We start from the raw sequence: 18,044 nt of genomic DNA on the forward strand, positions 1-18,044 counted from the left end.
TTTGTTACCTTGTTTGGATTGTGAGTACCACTTTTCTGCTTCTAACCTATTACACTGACCTCTTAAACAATTTATGTTCTAAGTCTGTCTTAGTGCCAGACATCTGATTTCTAGGTACAGTAGGTACAGAGATCATCTTAAACAAACTTCCAAGCTGACCTGGGACTCTCCAGCCTACATACAGTAGCTTTCTGTAGAAGTGCAATCTGTGTTCAACCCAGTTACTGGCCTGTGTTGACTAAATGGTACAGTATGTTCAATGGCTATGTTGTAATCCACCTTATTAGAAACAGTATGCTCCTCAGCACACAACAATCAATAATATTTTTATTTTTGACTGAAGATGTGCCCACTGAGATCAAAATAGTTAAACAAACAGGGCAAGGGAAAACGCATTTGTTCAACGAAGTTTGTTAGGTCAGAGAGAAAAAAAAACATTTTACTTTGCAGTGGCTTTTACTTGAAAACAGATTTAACCTTTGGAGTATGGGAGTATCTTATCTCATTGAAAATCAGTTTGGTGGAAATAATGCTGTTTTACACCTTTTACTGTGCCAAGGCTTTGGAAAATGTACTTTCAGTACAGTTTATACTGGACAGTACAGTATCTTAATGGTAAACTTAAGATACTATGGATAATCTTTAATTTTATTTTCATAAATACCATACAGAAAATGTTATTTTTTGCTTAAATTGTCTGATGAACTAAGAAATTAAGCAATAAAATGTCTTAATAAATTAGCACTCAGAAAGGTACAGAACATTATTTTAGATGTTGCAGAGGTGTACAACAAAGGGATCAAAACATAGTTGCATTGGTGAATGCAACTACAGCTCATCTTTTGCATATTTAAAATAATTATTATGCCTGAAAAGAAGTGAAACAATACAAATAACCATTGCACACAGGTCAAAGCAAGTTAAAAAAAAAAACATCCTCAGTTTCAGAACTCATCATCCTCTTTCCAATTCTAGTTTTATTAATATTTATTAATCGACTAACCTTTTTCCACATCTGTGTTCTGCACAACATTATGCGCAACAAATTCATGGACTTTGGCATTTGAGCTAATCCAGTTATCTCAGCGTTCAGACAGAATGTTCTTGTGCCCATGATAATCTAGGTGCTCAAGTTGATGTACTGACCAATTCACTGGCAAAGGCCTACAAGATCCCTCTATGTCAAACACATTATGCTGAGGAAAGCGATAGAAAGACTGATCGCTCCCAGCAGGTTTCATTGACATGTTGCTCAGAGGAATTCCATCGATTGTGTATCCTGCGAGGGAGTATTTGTTCATCAATTGAAACTAACCTCCACTTTATCATGTTACGCTTTCTGAGCTGTCACTGGCCTAGTGAAATGTGGCCCCTGAGATATCCTAATTCCAGATGCAAGGATTTTCGTTCTCATTTTTTCTTCTAAAATCAGCAAGTAGATAAATGAACATACTCTTTCCTTCAGGCAATTACACATGTGGATCTTTTTTCCATTGCTCTGAGATAGACTTTAATCTTACCAAAATTGCAGGGCTCTTTATACTTATTTTAGATTTTTGTGTTTACACATATAGTATATAAATATAATGAATAAAATAAATAGATTATTTTAATATAATAAATATGCTTTATCATTGGGAAACTCTTTTGATTTTCAATGTTGTCCACTCATCCACACACTTCATAGGATTCAAGGGTTAAGTAGCATTCTAATGCAAGTTCTGGGATGTTGAGCATAGCAAACTGGAGACTTCCATAACAGCCTGTTAAATGCCCTTGGGACAGAGCCGTTGCATTGTTAATGTAAGCTAAAGTGAGTTGAAGAAGACATACATTTTTAAAAGAGAGCATTCTACATCATAAACTAAGAAGAGGAACATGTGGTATTAAGACAGCACTACACATCTCATATACAGTAGCATGAATAAGACAAGATGTCTCCTTAATAAAGCAAGCCAAAATCTATACAAGCTTTAATCATTGTAGAAAGACTAGCAAAAGAATCTAACATCAGACTGTCATTTTTTTACTCCTGGAAGGCAGACTAACCAACAACTTCTCCTGATATTAAGAGTGTCAAGCTAAAGTCAGTGGTAAGAAAAAAGAGTGATGGCTCGAAAGGAATTTCTGTATTGTGGTCCCATGTGAGTTGTGAGGTTGCTTGATCTCAAAAGATTTAAATACCTAGGAATTCCCAAAGCATATGAATGCAGAGGCATATAGTGTTCCTCAGAAAGATAAACAGAACTTAAGAGGAATTCTGTCAAATAATTTGATGATATGCATCAAGAAACCTTGGAAATATTATTCCACCCACAGTTTTTGAATAGTTCTACAGAGTGACCACAAAAGAGATTTAAATTTTACTTTAAGTAAATTAAAAAAAACTTGTTAACGTCTGTGCGCTATATTAAATGAATGTTTGCCTGTAAAGTAGTTGGTACCCCATATGTGATCTATGATCAACTGTAGATTGTTACATTAGACTATGAAAAATGTCTTAAAAACATAAAATAGTTGCTTATGTTTTTTCTAATATTTCCAAATGTATGAAACTCCTGAAAAAGAATTCAAGTTCAACATAGAGTATTGGCTTAGCTGAGATTCAGAATTAAAATTTCTTTATAACAAAAATATTTTTTTTGTTCCACCAGTGCAGTCTACCTGGAAATAAATACACTCTGCTCTGGGCATTGTAAAGGCTATTCTATTTATTGCTAGTTATTATATTTAATATTATTTCAGTCTGTGGGGATGAAAAGAAGATAGTGATGAATGAGTCTTATATAAGAACAGCGCACAGTGGTACAACACCATGGCCCAAAATGGCCCTGTACTTTGGGTTTTAAGGTACAGTAGCAAGAAGAAACAGAGTGAGCTCAAATCAGGGTATGATCATACTATAAGAATGAATTTTAACAAATATTTCAATATTTCTTAATTACATAAATTGGTGAACTTTAAATGCAATTAATATTTTTTCTGTCAGGTGCATATAAACTGAAAAGTTCTAAAAAGACCTCACCACCCACCCCAGTCACTGTTAGAGATAGTCCCTCATTTACTGAGGGCTAATGAGTTGCATCTCTTTGAAAAGCACGGGGGATAGATTCTTCATGTAGGTATTGATAATAAGTCATATTTTATGATATGATGCTTTAATCTTACTCTGATGTGGTTTGCTTTTGCCTGTGGTAGTTAAGCAAATGATACAATGATGAGAACAATTTATTCTCCCCAAAGAATCTCACCATATATCAGGGGTACTCTTTGACATTACATTGACAGTATTTTGTCTGACAGTCCAAATTGACTTTTGTTTTGTACCCGTTTATCCTACTGGTTATTTTTAAAGTAATTTCAGTGATGTACACTACCCAATGCCCCAACCTTTCACATTATGAGTCCATACACTAATATACTCCAAGCTGGCATCTAAAATAACATGATGATACAGAAACATTTCTGCAACATCCACATTTTGCCATGTCACGCATAATGTGAACAATATTAAAAATAATATACTGTATGTAGAGTATTCTGCATTAACCTCTGCTTGCCATATAAAAATAGATTTTTCCAGTAACTTTTAACCAAAAATAAAACTTCAAAACAAATTTTAGTTTCGTGGTGATTATCTGAGACCTTTATCCTATGAAGTCCATTTATAGAATTCAAGTATAATACTATGTTAACGTTTAGCGGGGTATAGTGACAAAACAAAAGTTTGCAATACTATCAATATAAAATAAAAAAATAAGCTAATTAAAAGATTTTCTTAGTCCTCCAAATTTGATTTTTCATATGAGATAAAGTAGCACTGTCATGGAGATGAACGATTATGAGTTGTAAGCAGGGATGTATTTTATTAAGTGGAATTCGCATAGTTCACATTGTTTGTCAACTATACTGTAAAATGGAGAGACTGTAAAGCTATCCAAGATCTCAGAAAATATTCATTGAGTGATCCAAAGGTCCATCCACACCAGGCACTTTCCCTTGCAACAGAGCTTGCTGTATCACCTGCAAGTACACATCTAACACCACACTCATTCAAGGCCCCTCAGGACAATTCTGGATCACCCAGATGGCATCTTGTACCTCCAGCAACCTTATTTACTGTATTTCTTGCAGTAAATGCCCAGCCATCTACATTGAAGAAACAGGAAGGAGACTCGGAGATCGCTTCAGAAAACATGTTAGGGCTGTGAAGATTAAAGATCTCTCCAAGCCCATTGTCTCTCATTTCACCTCTGACGGCCATGACCACTTGAAACCAAAATGATCCTGCAGCTAGGATCACACCTTCCCCCTTCTCTTAACGACAGACTATTGATGACAGAACTATTTTAACCATAGTACACCAAGAAGAAGAAGAAACCTATCCCCAAAACATAGCCACATCCAAAAACATGTGTGAAAAGATTTCTACAGTGCCCAATGGTAGAGCTTTCAGAACAGTGAAATCATAAGTTTTATGTGATAACATCTTCAAGAGCTCATATATACTCCATAAATAAAATGAGTGAAAAGGAAATTAATCTATGATATTCAAATCCATATTTCAACTATTAACAGTTGCTTAAGGTACAGTATGATATATAAAGCTTTTTGAAGAAAAAAACATATATAGAAGAAAACAATCATTTTATTTTTTCATTTAAAATCTACAGTGTATACATCGAATGTATGGACCTTGCACTCAAAGGGATTCAATAGGCATGCATTGCAGAATAGAAACATAAAAGAAAAAAATCCAGGAATATACAGTAAATGCATAAGAAAGGTTACAAATGAGAGGAGGCCATTCAGCCCCTGTAGCCCATTTGGTAGTTACAGTAGTAGTTCATTGCAAGTTCGAAACAAACACCAATCTCATTGAAATATGTGATATAATGCATATAGTTTTATTCCTCAAATGTAGAAGAGTGCAAGTTTATTATTATGGAGAATAGGAGAGTGGGAATTCCACATCTTCTGGGATTTTGTGAATATTTCTACTACAGTATATCCCAAATTGAAATTAAATATGTAATGATTTGACCAAAATGCAATCTACAGTGCCTAAGGGAAACACTCAAAGTGGAGAGTGACTAGACGCTTCTCAATGGGAAGCCGAGATACAGAAGTGTCAGACCAGTCAGTGATACATATCAAAGGAATCCAAGTATCTTTTTTAATTTTACAGAAATAAGCCTTATTCTGATCTGTCACACCATTTTAACGTGAATTCTTCCATTTTTATAGTATATGCAGTCTATCCCAGTATCCTAAAATGAAAAAGAGAAGAATCATTGAGTTAAAAAATTAAAAGTAGCACATTTATTTAACACAAGCTTCAAGATCTGTGTGAACCCATGTCTAGCTGTCAAACAATTGCATTAAAACAGAGTTTACTTTTATAGAATGTAAAGAGGAATATATGTCAATACCAACGTACTGTATGTGATGTTTTTTGACCAGCAAATCAATCAAAAGTAGGCTAGTTTTCTCCTTTGTAATATTTCTTATTAGAAGTATTATTAACTAGTTTTCTCTCTTATTCTATCTTTTATTCGAAGGTTTCTGATTATACATGTAGGGGGAAACACTGGTGTATTGACTCAGTGCCATGTATTCCACTAGAGGAAGGTTTTGGTTTGGTGATAGTAGTGGGAGGTAGGTGTGGGAATGCAGATATCATTTCTGTTACCGTCATTCCCTCCCTCTTTTTCACTTAGCAGTTGCTGTGTATACTTCATTCAGGTCATTATTCATTCCTCTCTGACATTGTGTTTGGTCTCTGATTTCCTTGACTAATGTCTCTGTTTTGTACTGAAGCATACGCATTGTAAATTCTCTTACCAAATGTGCTAAAATGGTGCTAGCTCTTTGGATTTGTTAGGAAGAAAAAAAAACAGATGTTGCCATGATATATGAGTCTCATTTGAAATAGCAATATACTTTTATACTTGCTAATACGCTTTACTATGTGTTAGTTTCCTTTTCTGCGGAGGACAAAACAAAGTGTGCCATTAATTGTATTCTAATGAATTTTTAAACTTCTATATTGGGGTAAATGGATGATGCATTAGGGATACTGGCATGTTTGAAAATGTGTATTTCAGATAAAAAAATGATTTTGTTTCAATATATTCCCATACAGCATTTGAAGAGTCTAATGCTTTTTTTCTGGATGCAGGTGAATGGTGTAGTATATCATGTATCTGATAATATGGTAGATGTATTGCATGTAATTCACCCCACAGTCAAATAAATTAACTTTTCAGTTTCTAATGGACATAAATCATAACTTATGTCTACATATAGCAATGAAAAATACTTACCTTCCATTGTGCTGGTGGTTAAAGACTTCAGATACCTCAATATTCTTTACATGTTATCACAGTAAGTAATTTTAATAACATTTCGAAACAGATACTGACTAGTCTTTAAGTCTCCATAGTGAAAATGAATGTGCTTCCTCACTTGAATTTATTCAGTTCTGTGATTCTTTTTTTTTCTCCTTTAGGGTATTGAGATTGCATACTCGAATTTCCAATTTCATATGGAAAGGGAAGCAACTGTATTAAATTGTCCACTTTACAGCATGGAAAGATCTGTGGGGGGCCTAGATCTGCTAGACTTGAAATGTTATTTTTACTCCTTTGTTTTGTGAACACTGTTCAATCCTGACAGTCCTGTAACTTGGCAACACCTTGAAAATCATTTGGTCTCTCCATATCAGTTTAACTATTTTAGTCTAGTTTTAAACACTTAAACTTAAACACTGTAGGTGGGATTTTGACTACATGATTACACATTTAATACAAATTGGTATTTGCTGGAAAGACCCCAAAGTCTCAGAAACCATGTCATTTCAGATCTCTTGTTTTCCAGTCATAAACTTCATAGTGGTGATTATCCTGTTCAACTTTACTTTTATAGTGATGTTAGGATTCACAGATGTTTTTAAAATATTTTTTATAATTAAAGTGCAAAATAATTATGAGCTACCGGGTACGGTGTATACAGTATTATTTTTCACTTGTGTATCCAAGCTGCTATTCTTGCATATTCAGCAAAATCAGCTGGACATCAGGATCAAAACAAAATGAATGATTTCCTCCATGTATGTTCTTCTGTTAGATGTGTCTTACAACCTCTTCACAGTTCTTACTGTGAGGAAGATGAACTTGAATGTTTACAGTTAAAAAAAAATCCTGGAAGAAAATGTTCAAATATACAGTAAATGCAGCTTGCATAAATCATTTTTTTTTACTTGAAGTTTCTTTATAGGGTTTACTTAACTCCTTGTAGATGCTATGGGTATTTTTGTGCTGTGGTTGGGCACATTTATCAAAGGTGCTTAGGCTTTGGAATCAGTTTTATTTTTCTGATTGGTCCTCTACTCTAAAAAGATATTCCTTACTGTCTAATTCTGATTATTGGTCCTGTGAGTGGAAACTGAGAGGAGCTATCACCATTGGTGGTGCACAGGGAGTGAGATTTTATTTTGTTTCTTTGTCATGACTTTGAAAATAAAACCTAGTTCATAGAAAACGAAGAATCCCACAGATCTGTCCTGTTCAATTCCCAGTGGAAAGTTGTTGTACGGGTGTTGGTGCAAAGAGACTAGTCCTCCAGCTTGGCAGTCTTGCATTCCAAGTCTTCCACTTTCACTGCAAGACTATTAAGTATCTTTTACTGTTCGCCTTTGTTCACCTGAAACCAGCTGCTGATCTGTGAGTGCAGCACTGCCATCTCAGGGGAGTCAAAACTCTTAAATTTCTCCTTAATTGGAGAAGTAGGAGAACAATTCAAGACCCTGACATATCCCATAGCACATTAATACAAAAGCAAAAAATAATCAGAAGATAATAAAAACAACAAATATCGTGGTAGGCAGATAGAATGTTATTGCATACACATCAAATTATCTCTCTTAGACAGCAAATTCTCATAAGGTTGGCACAGGTTAGTTAAGTTTTAATTTTTTTAAGGGATCTACTTTTCTAATTTTCTACATTTGTGCCTGTTTTGCTTGTGTCTTCTAAACATCCCTGTTGTGGGGTAAATGTTAAGTAACAGTTTTGTTAATTAATAAAAAAAAATTGCAATTGCTGTACATTGGGAACATTGTTTTTACGTATTACAACATAATACATTTACATTCAAATATACCATGTCTACTGTATACAGTATTGTACAGTGGTTCTCTTTTGAACCCTGGGAATAGGATGCTCTTTTGAATGTGAAAGCTGATATTTTGTACAGTAATTTCATAAAGTTTTGATTTTTGTTTGTTTTCTCCCTTCATAGTGATTCAAACTGATTTAGGGGATATTAAAGCAGTCTTTAACTCTCCTCCTCATTTCATGAGAAATATAAAAAAAAGCTGTCTATTTAAGGCTTTTGTGAAGATTTTGTGATCATTTTATGTTTTGTAAACTATCACTGAGTCTCCCTGCTGGCTTAGTTGGGATCCGATCAAAGTCCTGCCCTTGGGATATCCAATACCATCTGTTAGGTGGGTCTCTAGGACAGAAAGGGACACCAGGACTAATCATTGAGCTGTAATTTAACCACAGACAGGCAAGTGCCACAAAACTTGAAATATGTTCAGTCAAATATATTTTTGTTTTAAATAAATAAATCTGTACTTAGTCTGTTACGCAATTGTCAAAATTGAGTTAATCTGATTACCAAATGCTTATTCTGACATAATTAAAAGTGAGAGTGCACACCCAACCTTAGTGTAGGCATGCCAAATAAACATTTGTTCTGTAAATAATATGATAAACTGTGCATAGCAACAAAAAAAAAACATAAATTATCCCTGTCAGCCCTTCTTAACATTTTTTTAATTAGTTTGTAAAGAAAGTTCAGGAGATAGACAATCCTCAGTCCTTGTCAAAGACCAGCATTCTACTGTATAAATATAGACCATGGGACAATCAGACAATGATTTTCCAGAATTCATCACTCCATTCCCAGCTTCAGCACCATTTTAACAATCTTGGGTTTATAGTAGGGATACCCCCTTATTAATCCATTTGGCCATTCCATTGGCACTCTCTTGAAGTTAATTAAAGCCATATGATTGAATGCTCTTTTTCAGTATCTGCATTACTAGGGTACACCTGTATCTTCTGGAGTGTTTTATACCAAATCAGTCTCTGAACATGTCAAGTCATTGAAATACTGTATTTTGATCTGTTTTTAATCAGTATCTGAAAATGCAATAATCACACATGTGAAGCATTTATGAACAGAAATGTAAGTTTGCTTGATGACAAGTAACAGCAAACTGTATACAGTACACCAATATTAACCATATTTGAGATCATTGAACATATATACAGTAACACAGTAATTCTGTAGCTAAAGTGGGGAGTTGATAAATGCATATGGATCAACTAAATAGAAGTGCATGTTTGAGATTGCAGGTGAGGACTGAAAGCAAAAGCAATTTAATCTGGTAATTCTCTCCACATGCCATCTGGCTATTTTCTTCCTCATCAAATTGTCATGATGTGAGAGAGTGGTTTTTAATTGCATACTGCGATTTGACTTAAGATCTTTCTTTCATTAGAGATAACTGGATTTTAATAATGTTAACCCTGCACAACACTGATTAAATAAACACCTGGGGTATAGCTCCAGTATAATACAAAGGCATGTAAGTGCACTGTACATGATAAAGAAAGCAAGGCAAGTTTCTCACTGTTATAAGCAATGGGTCTGCCCTTTACTGTACATATATTGTGTTACATACAATGCAAAATGTATGAGAAATTTAACTTTCTATACATTTTCTAAAGTTCAACTCTGAGAGACTACTTTGTAACAATTAAAATAAAACATCATGTACAGTATGATCAAATATGTAAAATATTGGTATGTTTACATCAAAATCGATAAACCATGCAAACATACACAAACAATTACTTTTGGTATAAATAAAAAGGAGATTAAACAGTAATGCCACAGCAAAACAAGAGGAATCCTGGAATATATTTGCCTGTATTTTACCAGTAACCAGAAAGTCATGTGTTAATTCTTTATGGCTGACATATTGGCCTTTAATGACAGATGACTAACATCACAAAACATGTTTCACATACTGTATAACACCCTTAACATTAAAATCCAGTGTATACTGGTTAGCATAGTTCTTGGAATGTTGAAGACTGAAAAAATGCTGATGTTGTTTTCTCTAGGACTAATGAGTGATTTGTACAGGCACAGACATTTTTTGCATACTGTATTTGTAGGCTTTGAAAAATCATATACCTCAAGAAATTATAAAGATGCTAATAGTTAAGGAAGGTAATTTAACACATTTCATTTTTCATCCTGTCTACAAAGGTGAGCTACACTTGCATTAAATCCTTCTGAATCATAATAATGGAAGTGAAGACTTGAATAATTTTGACATTTATAATAGGAACTAACCATTTGATAGGAAAGTACATTACATCAGGGCAAAGAGTGATTTAGACCTGTCAGATTCTTTTACTTACCAGATCTGAACTCAGTCCTTTTCTACAAAATGGATTACCTTTTGCTTTCCCTAGGTACTTTCTTTTCTTGAAATGTGATTCACATTTATTTTATAGGTATAGGTCTTACCTTCACAGCCTCTTCATTTTCCTTTAAAAACTAGATTCATCTATGTTTATTTTAAAACAAGAAATCAGTCAGCATAAAATATTAAATCATTCTAGAAGTGATAGTGCTTTACTGTTATATTTTTTCTTTGTTACTATCTTATAGAGAAATAGGTTTCATATTTTATAGTCAAAGCTGGATACTGAGCAGCAACTTGGTTAGATACTGCCATCTCATTTAAAGATGTGTCATTGTGCCAGTATCCTGAAGAAAATAAAGGTTAACAAAAATGTACTGTACAGTATATAGCATGTTGAAGAGTATCCTGTTCAAGTTGTACACAATAGATTGGAGTGATTGTATTGTTGTTTATCTTTGCTATATTTAACAACAATTTGTTTGCAGGATGTCTATGTACCCATTCATTGATATTCACTAAGTGGCAATATATCGGGTAGGTTAAGGAGAAGAGAAGGAGAAGAGAAGGAAACATTACTGTTGAATGTCATATACTTTAATTTGAACAATAAGTTTAGGAAGGCACTATAGTGATTTGGGGAATTTAATATACTGCAGCAATCAGAAATTGCAATGATAAATTGTGAGAGTATTGGTAAATAATAATAATTCCTTACACTTATGTATCACTTTTCTGGACACTCCACTCTAAGCACTTTACAGGTAATGGGGACTCCCCTCCATCACCACCAATGTGCAGTGTCCACCTGGATAATGCAATGGCAGCCATAGTGCACCAGAATGCTCGCCACACATCAGCTATTAGTGTGGTAGAGAACTGAGTGATGAAGCCAATTCATAGATGGGGATTATTAGAAGGCCATGATTGGTAAAGGCCAATGGTAAATATAGCCTGGACACTGGGATTACACCCCTACTCTTTTCAAGAAACGCCCTGGGATTTTTAATTACCAAAGAGTCAGGACCCTGGTTTTACATCTCTTCTGAAGGACAGTGCCTTTTTACAGTACAGTGTCCCCATCATTATAATAGGGCATTAGGACCCACACAGACTGCAGGGTGAGTGCCCGCTGCTGGCCCCATTAACACTTGTTCCAGCAACAACCTTAATTTTTACCAGAAGGTCTCCTATCCAGGTACTGACCAGGCTCACAACATGCCACTTGTGAATTGCAGCGTGATATTGGTGATATAGTGTACTGTATATGTGAACAAATCTGCTGTAATATGAAAGCTGATTGTTCACTCAGGGATTACAAGAAGAGTCTATCTGCAGTATCTGCAGAGTGAAAATACATTGACTTTAACATGTTATAGCCTACCTCATAGTTTATATCTCATATAATGTCATATGTCTCATATAATTATGTGATATTCATGTCCACAAATACAAGTAAATATGCATCTACTACAGTGAACTAAACAGCAAACATATTTGGAACAACGGTTCAACTCTTGAGAATTATAATATGAATAAAGAAGTTTTATACTCAAAGATCGAGTGGCAAAACTTTCTTGATGAGTTTAAACTTCCCGCTGAGAAGACTGAGCTTGGCTGTATTGGTCCATTGTCCAACATAGCTGTGTGCAGGGAGGTTCCCAGGCAGAGAGAAGAGACAGAGCTTTGCCTTGCATTGAGGTTTAGCAGCTCTACCAAAAGTTAACATTGCTGAACTTCAGTCTTGAAAAACTGACTGTGCACACTTTTTGGGTCCAGCCAAAAGGTACATAATAAATAACAGCGATAAAAAATAAGTGGGTTACACTGTTACAAGATTTCTTATTTTGCAGAAAACATAAATCTTGAACAGAATTCTGTACTTTACTGACTCAATTTCTTGGCCTAGCATCTTGGAGACAAGCTTAAGTCCTGACTCAGACTGCTTGTGGTCATGTGGTTGGGACAATCAGATTTCCAATTTAGTTAGAGATGAAGAGCCCGTGAGTTCTGGCTTTAAGGTCCAGCATCATAGCTGGCGAGTGGTTAAAATGCTATCAGTTGTAGTCCTTGCAGATTCCCCATTGGTGGATCTTCTTTTGGAAGATGAAGAGTGACCTTGGACCCATGGTCTTGGGGGTCTTCGGAGGAAACAGACTACAGACTTGCTGGAGCCCATGTCAGGAACAGTTCTTTCTGGGCCCTATGCGGACGACACGATCCGAAAGGTGAAGAAACAATAGGGAAAAATATCACGCAGGAGTCGGTCAGGAGACAGGGGGGCGTGTCCGAGGTGAGCAGGTGTCCAGGGGAAGTGAGTCTGGGGCAAACAATCCAAGCATAAATCCAAAAGGGAAATCCAAAACGGGAGGCAAAGTCCAAGACCAGGGTATCCATCCAAAGTAATTAAAAACCAGAACCGGGTCGGGACCGGTGGAACAAGGAATCAGGAACAGGAAACTAAAACCATAACGGAGCCAGACGCGGCAGGACCCCGGGCTCTCACGAAACAGGATTCAATGAGAAGCGCCGGGCAAGCGCCTGGGTCTGGCTTTAAAGGTGGAACTACAGAGGGGCTGGAATAAGGAACTGGTGTGGGGAATAGGACAGAACGCGGAAGGGCTGGAGCGCCCTTAAGAGGAGGAGTAACGATTGTGACAGCCCATCTATGTTCTACATCATTAGGTGGTTCAGCACTGCTGGATACAGCTTTACGATGTCTCAGAGGAGCCCCTTATTTCTCTTTACTTAAACTTTCCTCTTTACTTGAATAGATAGACACCAAGCTGCATGGTCAAGGTAACACAAAGCTTATTAGAAACCTTTAATAACACTTATTTCTAAATGTAATAACAGGCCTTGCCTCTACAGCATTTTGCATTTTATTACTTCATAATTCTGTTTCTATTAGTGGTGTAAATAGGAATAGTCCTTACAACATTTTAGTAATTAAACTGTATATTATACATTTTAAATATGAAGAATGATTTTACATTGCAGAACTCTTTTTGAATATATTCAATTTTCATATTTTGAAATACATTTATATGATCAATCAATAGAAACCTGACATTGATTCAGCAGTAAAATGCATGACTACCCAACAAAACTATTTCATTTTAATTAACTGCAGTTTAAATTCTTGCATACAAAGCTTCTTATTAAAGCCAGTGGAGCCCTGCAGTCTTTATTATTTCATGTCTGGTTCATGTCAGACAAGTGCTTCTGGTGTTGGATGGGCACAAGTCATCAAGGGTATAAAACAACCCCTGTGCCTTGCTGGGCATCTACAGATGCAGCCATTCAAAGTGCGCGTCACAGACACGTACCGCAGGTGACGTCGCTCAGTATGACGCAAGATGACGCGTGGCACCGCAGTACGTGATTGGTTGACCGACAGGGGCACTCGTGGTCCGTTGGTCTGTCGTAGAAAGACTTACAGTAAAAACGTCTTTGCTGTGCCCGTTGTAGATATTGAATTTTACCACTGAAGGGAAATCTTAGTAGCTGAGCATAAAAAGAATAGGAGCATACTGTAACGCGTGTGAAGGCCATAAACGATATTAATTTTGGAACATAAACATACAGTATATACTGTAGCTGGTCTTGGTACTTTAAAGAAAAAAATACACACCAGTATTCCATTTCTCCCTAAACATTTTAAGCTTTGAAGTCTTTAACTAACATGATACCGGAGTCAACAAGCATACTTTTAGAATTTGATTAAAAGGGAATATAATATGGAATCGCGTATCTAAAGAATTTAATAACGGTATTCGTGTGCTGCGACAGGGCTGTGTAGGGCTTTTTCGCCTGCCTGTTCATGCGAGCTGTCTTCTAGCCGACTGGTCTAGGTGCGTGACTAGCAACTGGGAGGTTGTGTGATCGAATCCAGCTGGTGCCGGACTTTTCTTTTAACAAACATTTCTTCGAAAAAATAGAATAGCGATATTATGGACAATAAATTGACTTTTATATTTCAAAATATCGCAACATGAACGATATTTGCGATATTTTGAACATATCTTCCCTTCTGACAGCGGTTCCTCCTTCTATTGTGTGTGTGTGTGCAACAGAGTAAATTTTTATAGAGAAATGGAGGCTGGACAGTATGCGTTACAATATAAACATTTATATTGATTTAAATCGTGTTCTGATTTAAATCGCAAACGCGTGTTTAATTATGTGTTTTTTAATCATAATCAGGCTAATGCATTTCTACATTTTCTGTATGAACCAGCTTAGAGGTTCATACAGAAAGACAGCTTGTGTTTAAATTGAGTGTAAGGTAATTTATGCTTCTAAAGTCATGGTCAGCATTTATTATTGTACTGTGCTGTAAACTTTTTCTGTGCCTAGTCACATTATTTTATAGCGTTTTTATTGCGTTATTAAATCCGGTGGCGCTGTGTGTTAGAGTAGTTTCCTGACTCCCTTGTCACATGGTCTGTGATTGAATCCCATAGAACTATGACTTTATTTTTTAACAAACATTTCTTTGAAAAAATGAAACGTTTCCCTTGGTCAGAGATTAAATAAAACCTCACTCGCACCAAACAAATTTATATTTCTAAATATCACAAAATACGTTCATTGTCTTCCAATCGAGTCGAGTTGACATTGGAAGCCTGCCACACCCGGACTGTTAAACCAACGCATTAGCACGTCAAAGCCCATCGAGGGTATTGAGCCAGTATTGCCTTTAGTATTCCCCCCTCTCCCCTCAATTCAATTCAATTCAAGGTGTTTTATTTGCATGACAGATGGGTACAAGCAGTGTTGGGTATGTATATTGTAACGCTTACGGCAGACAGGCACTGTGTAAGAGCCGGCGCACCAGAGCAGCGCACCGAGGGAGCGTCTGCATTTCTAACTTAGTTTTTAAAATTAGTCAAGCAATATGAAGCATCTCCTTTTACTTAGTGCCTGAGCATAAAAAGAATAGGAGCATACTGCAACGCGTGTGAAGTCCATAAACGATATTAATTTTGGAACTTAAACATACAGTATATGGCTGGTCTCGGTACTTTAAAGAAAACATACACACCAGTATTCCATTTCTCCTAAACATTTTAAGCATCGAAGTCTTTAACTAACGCGATACCGGAGTCAACAAGCATACTTTTAGAATTTGATTAAAAGGGAATATAATATGGAATCGCGTATCTCAAGAAATTAATAACGATATAATTATATTCATGTTGCAAAAGAACTGCAACGGACATAAAAACTCCCTTGCTTTTAACAGAGCGTTCCATAATTTCTAACTACGAAAATGCCAGGTGAAAGGATTTGTAAACATATTTTGTTAAAGCAAGTCAGAACCCATTCAGAGCCTACATTACATTTTAGCGTTTCATTCTGAGCAGAAGACCCTCACACCTGAAGAAGGGGGAGGTGTTTTTCGCTGGAAATCTCGCCTGCTTCTACTTTACAACCGGAGTGCTGGCTGTGACGAATTAAACCGGTATTACAGGTTACAATCACAGACCATGTGACATGGGAGTCAGGAAACTAACACAGCGCCACCAGATTTGATAACGCTATGAAAACGCTATAAAATAATGTGACTAGGCACAGAACAAGTTTACAGCACAGTACAAAAATGCTGACCATGACTTTAGAAGCATAAATTGCCTTACACTCAATTTAAACACAAGCTGTCTTTAGCCCTCTAAGGTGGTTCATACAGAAATGTAGAGATCCAGGCTCAGAACACACAGCTTCATTAGCGAATACATATGGAGGATAACTAGAGAAGACGTTTTACAGAGGATGGATTTTTAGAAACATCCCATCAGTGACATCACTGAAGTCAACTCCTAGGTACTGTAACTGTCGTGTGGATAGTTTCACAAGAATCAGACAAAGGTTTAAGCATCGCTTGTTCTAGATAAAACTGCAAAAAAAAACAACAACCCATAATGTACTTCTTTGCGGCTCTGTTTGCCCAAATCATATATTCACAACGTGAAATCTAGAAAATAATATTACGTAACCAAAATCCGCAATATGGAAACAGAACCTGTGTAATTGTTGATAGATGATGTACTCGTAACATTTTTTCAAGACGAACTACAACATTTAAAAAATGACTTGTATGTACTTGATATCTCTAATCAATCCACGGGTCCCAGCACGAAACGAAAGTAAAACGCATACCGTTTCGCGCTTCTTATTAGTTGCTCAAAAGTAATTTGACCGTATGAAATGCATAATATAAACCTAGAAACATATACGTGAGTAGTACTTAAGCACTGTAGTATCGGTGTTAAGACATACCTCTCAAATACTGTAAATCAAGTTAAAAATATCTCAAGATTCTGGTCATAATGAAACCATGTTTCGTGTATGTTTTCTTTAAAGTACCGAGACCAGCCATATACTGTATGTTTATGTTCCAAAATTAATATCGTTTATGGCCTTCACACGCGTTGCAGTATGCTCCTATTGTTTTTATGCTCAGCTACTAAGATTTCCCTTCAGTGGTAAAATTAGATATGAATATTCAATACTTAAACGGGCACAGTTAAGACATTAAATATACATATACATACTGTATACAGTACAGTTTGCATACGGTAATATGTTTATGTCCCTAAATCAATCTCTTTTATGAGCATGTGAAAGGCATGGTGAATCACTGTACTTTGCATGATTGGAAAAAAATGCGTGATTGCGAAATGCTGTGGCGTTACTTTTACAAAGACGGTCAATGAAAAAAAGAATGTGGACCAGGGCAATACTTTGAGTTTACAGCTTGTCCAAGGTCATTTATTATTAATACTATTATTAATATCTTCGTTAAAGACTTTGATGGCTACAGCTCAAACATGAGAGGTTGAGCTTTATTAGCTCCACCTTGCGGAAATTCCGGATACTATTATTTTGCTAGCGGTATTTACCGGTAACTCGCGGTATTTACCGGTAGCTTGCGGTAGACTGCGTACAGCGTACCGGAAAATAATGCGGTATCGCCCGCGCATTTTGAATGGCTGCATCTGTATGAGCATCTAGAATAGACTTACCTGTTACTGCAGGCAGAAAAATAGAATAGGCAATATGCTGAATACATTAAATATTAATGTGTTAAGTAAAGGGATAAAATAATCAGAAGTGTGACTGGAAAGAGAACTGATTTCCAGAAGATGTGCTTTACATGATTACTTTTTGTTGATAAAGGTAAATAACAGTTTTCTCTGCAGTATTCTGGATATTTTCTGCAAGCTAAATTGTAAAGGCTGTTACAATCGATACATTTTAGCAAAGCAATAAAAACATTTTTTTAATAGGTTTTTCGGTGAAAATATGCTGAAGACGTTAGATGTTGAGGGAAGCAAATTAAAATGCTGCTTTAAAGTGCAAACATGTTTACCATGATCATAGTCAGGCTCTTTGTCTAATTTTACTATAATAGTTCAATTAAACTACAGCTGTTTGTGGAGGGACAGTGGGGAAGTCTTCCTTCAGCAGTGGACTAAAAAGGGCTATTGCTGCTGGTAATGATGATTAAAACTATAACCTGTTTTTGAGT

This window comes from Atractosteus spatula, chromosome 14, assembly GCF_055471065.1.
Source record: "Atractosteus spatula isolate fAtrSpa1 chromosome 14, fAtrSpa1.hap1, whole genome shotgun sequence".
In the NCBI taxonomy this organism is placed as follows: domain Eukaryota; kingdom Metazoa; phylum Chordata; class Actinopteri; order Semionotiformes; family Lepisosteidae; genus Atractosteus; species Atractosteus spatula.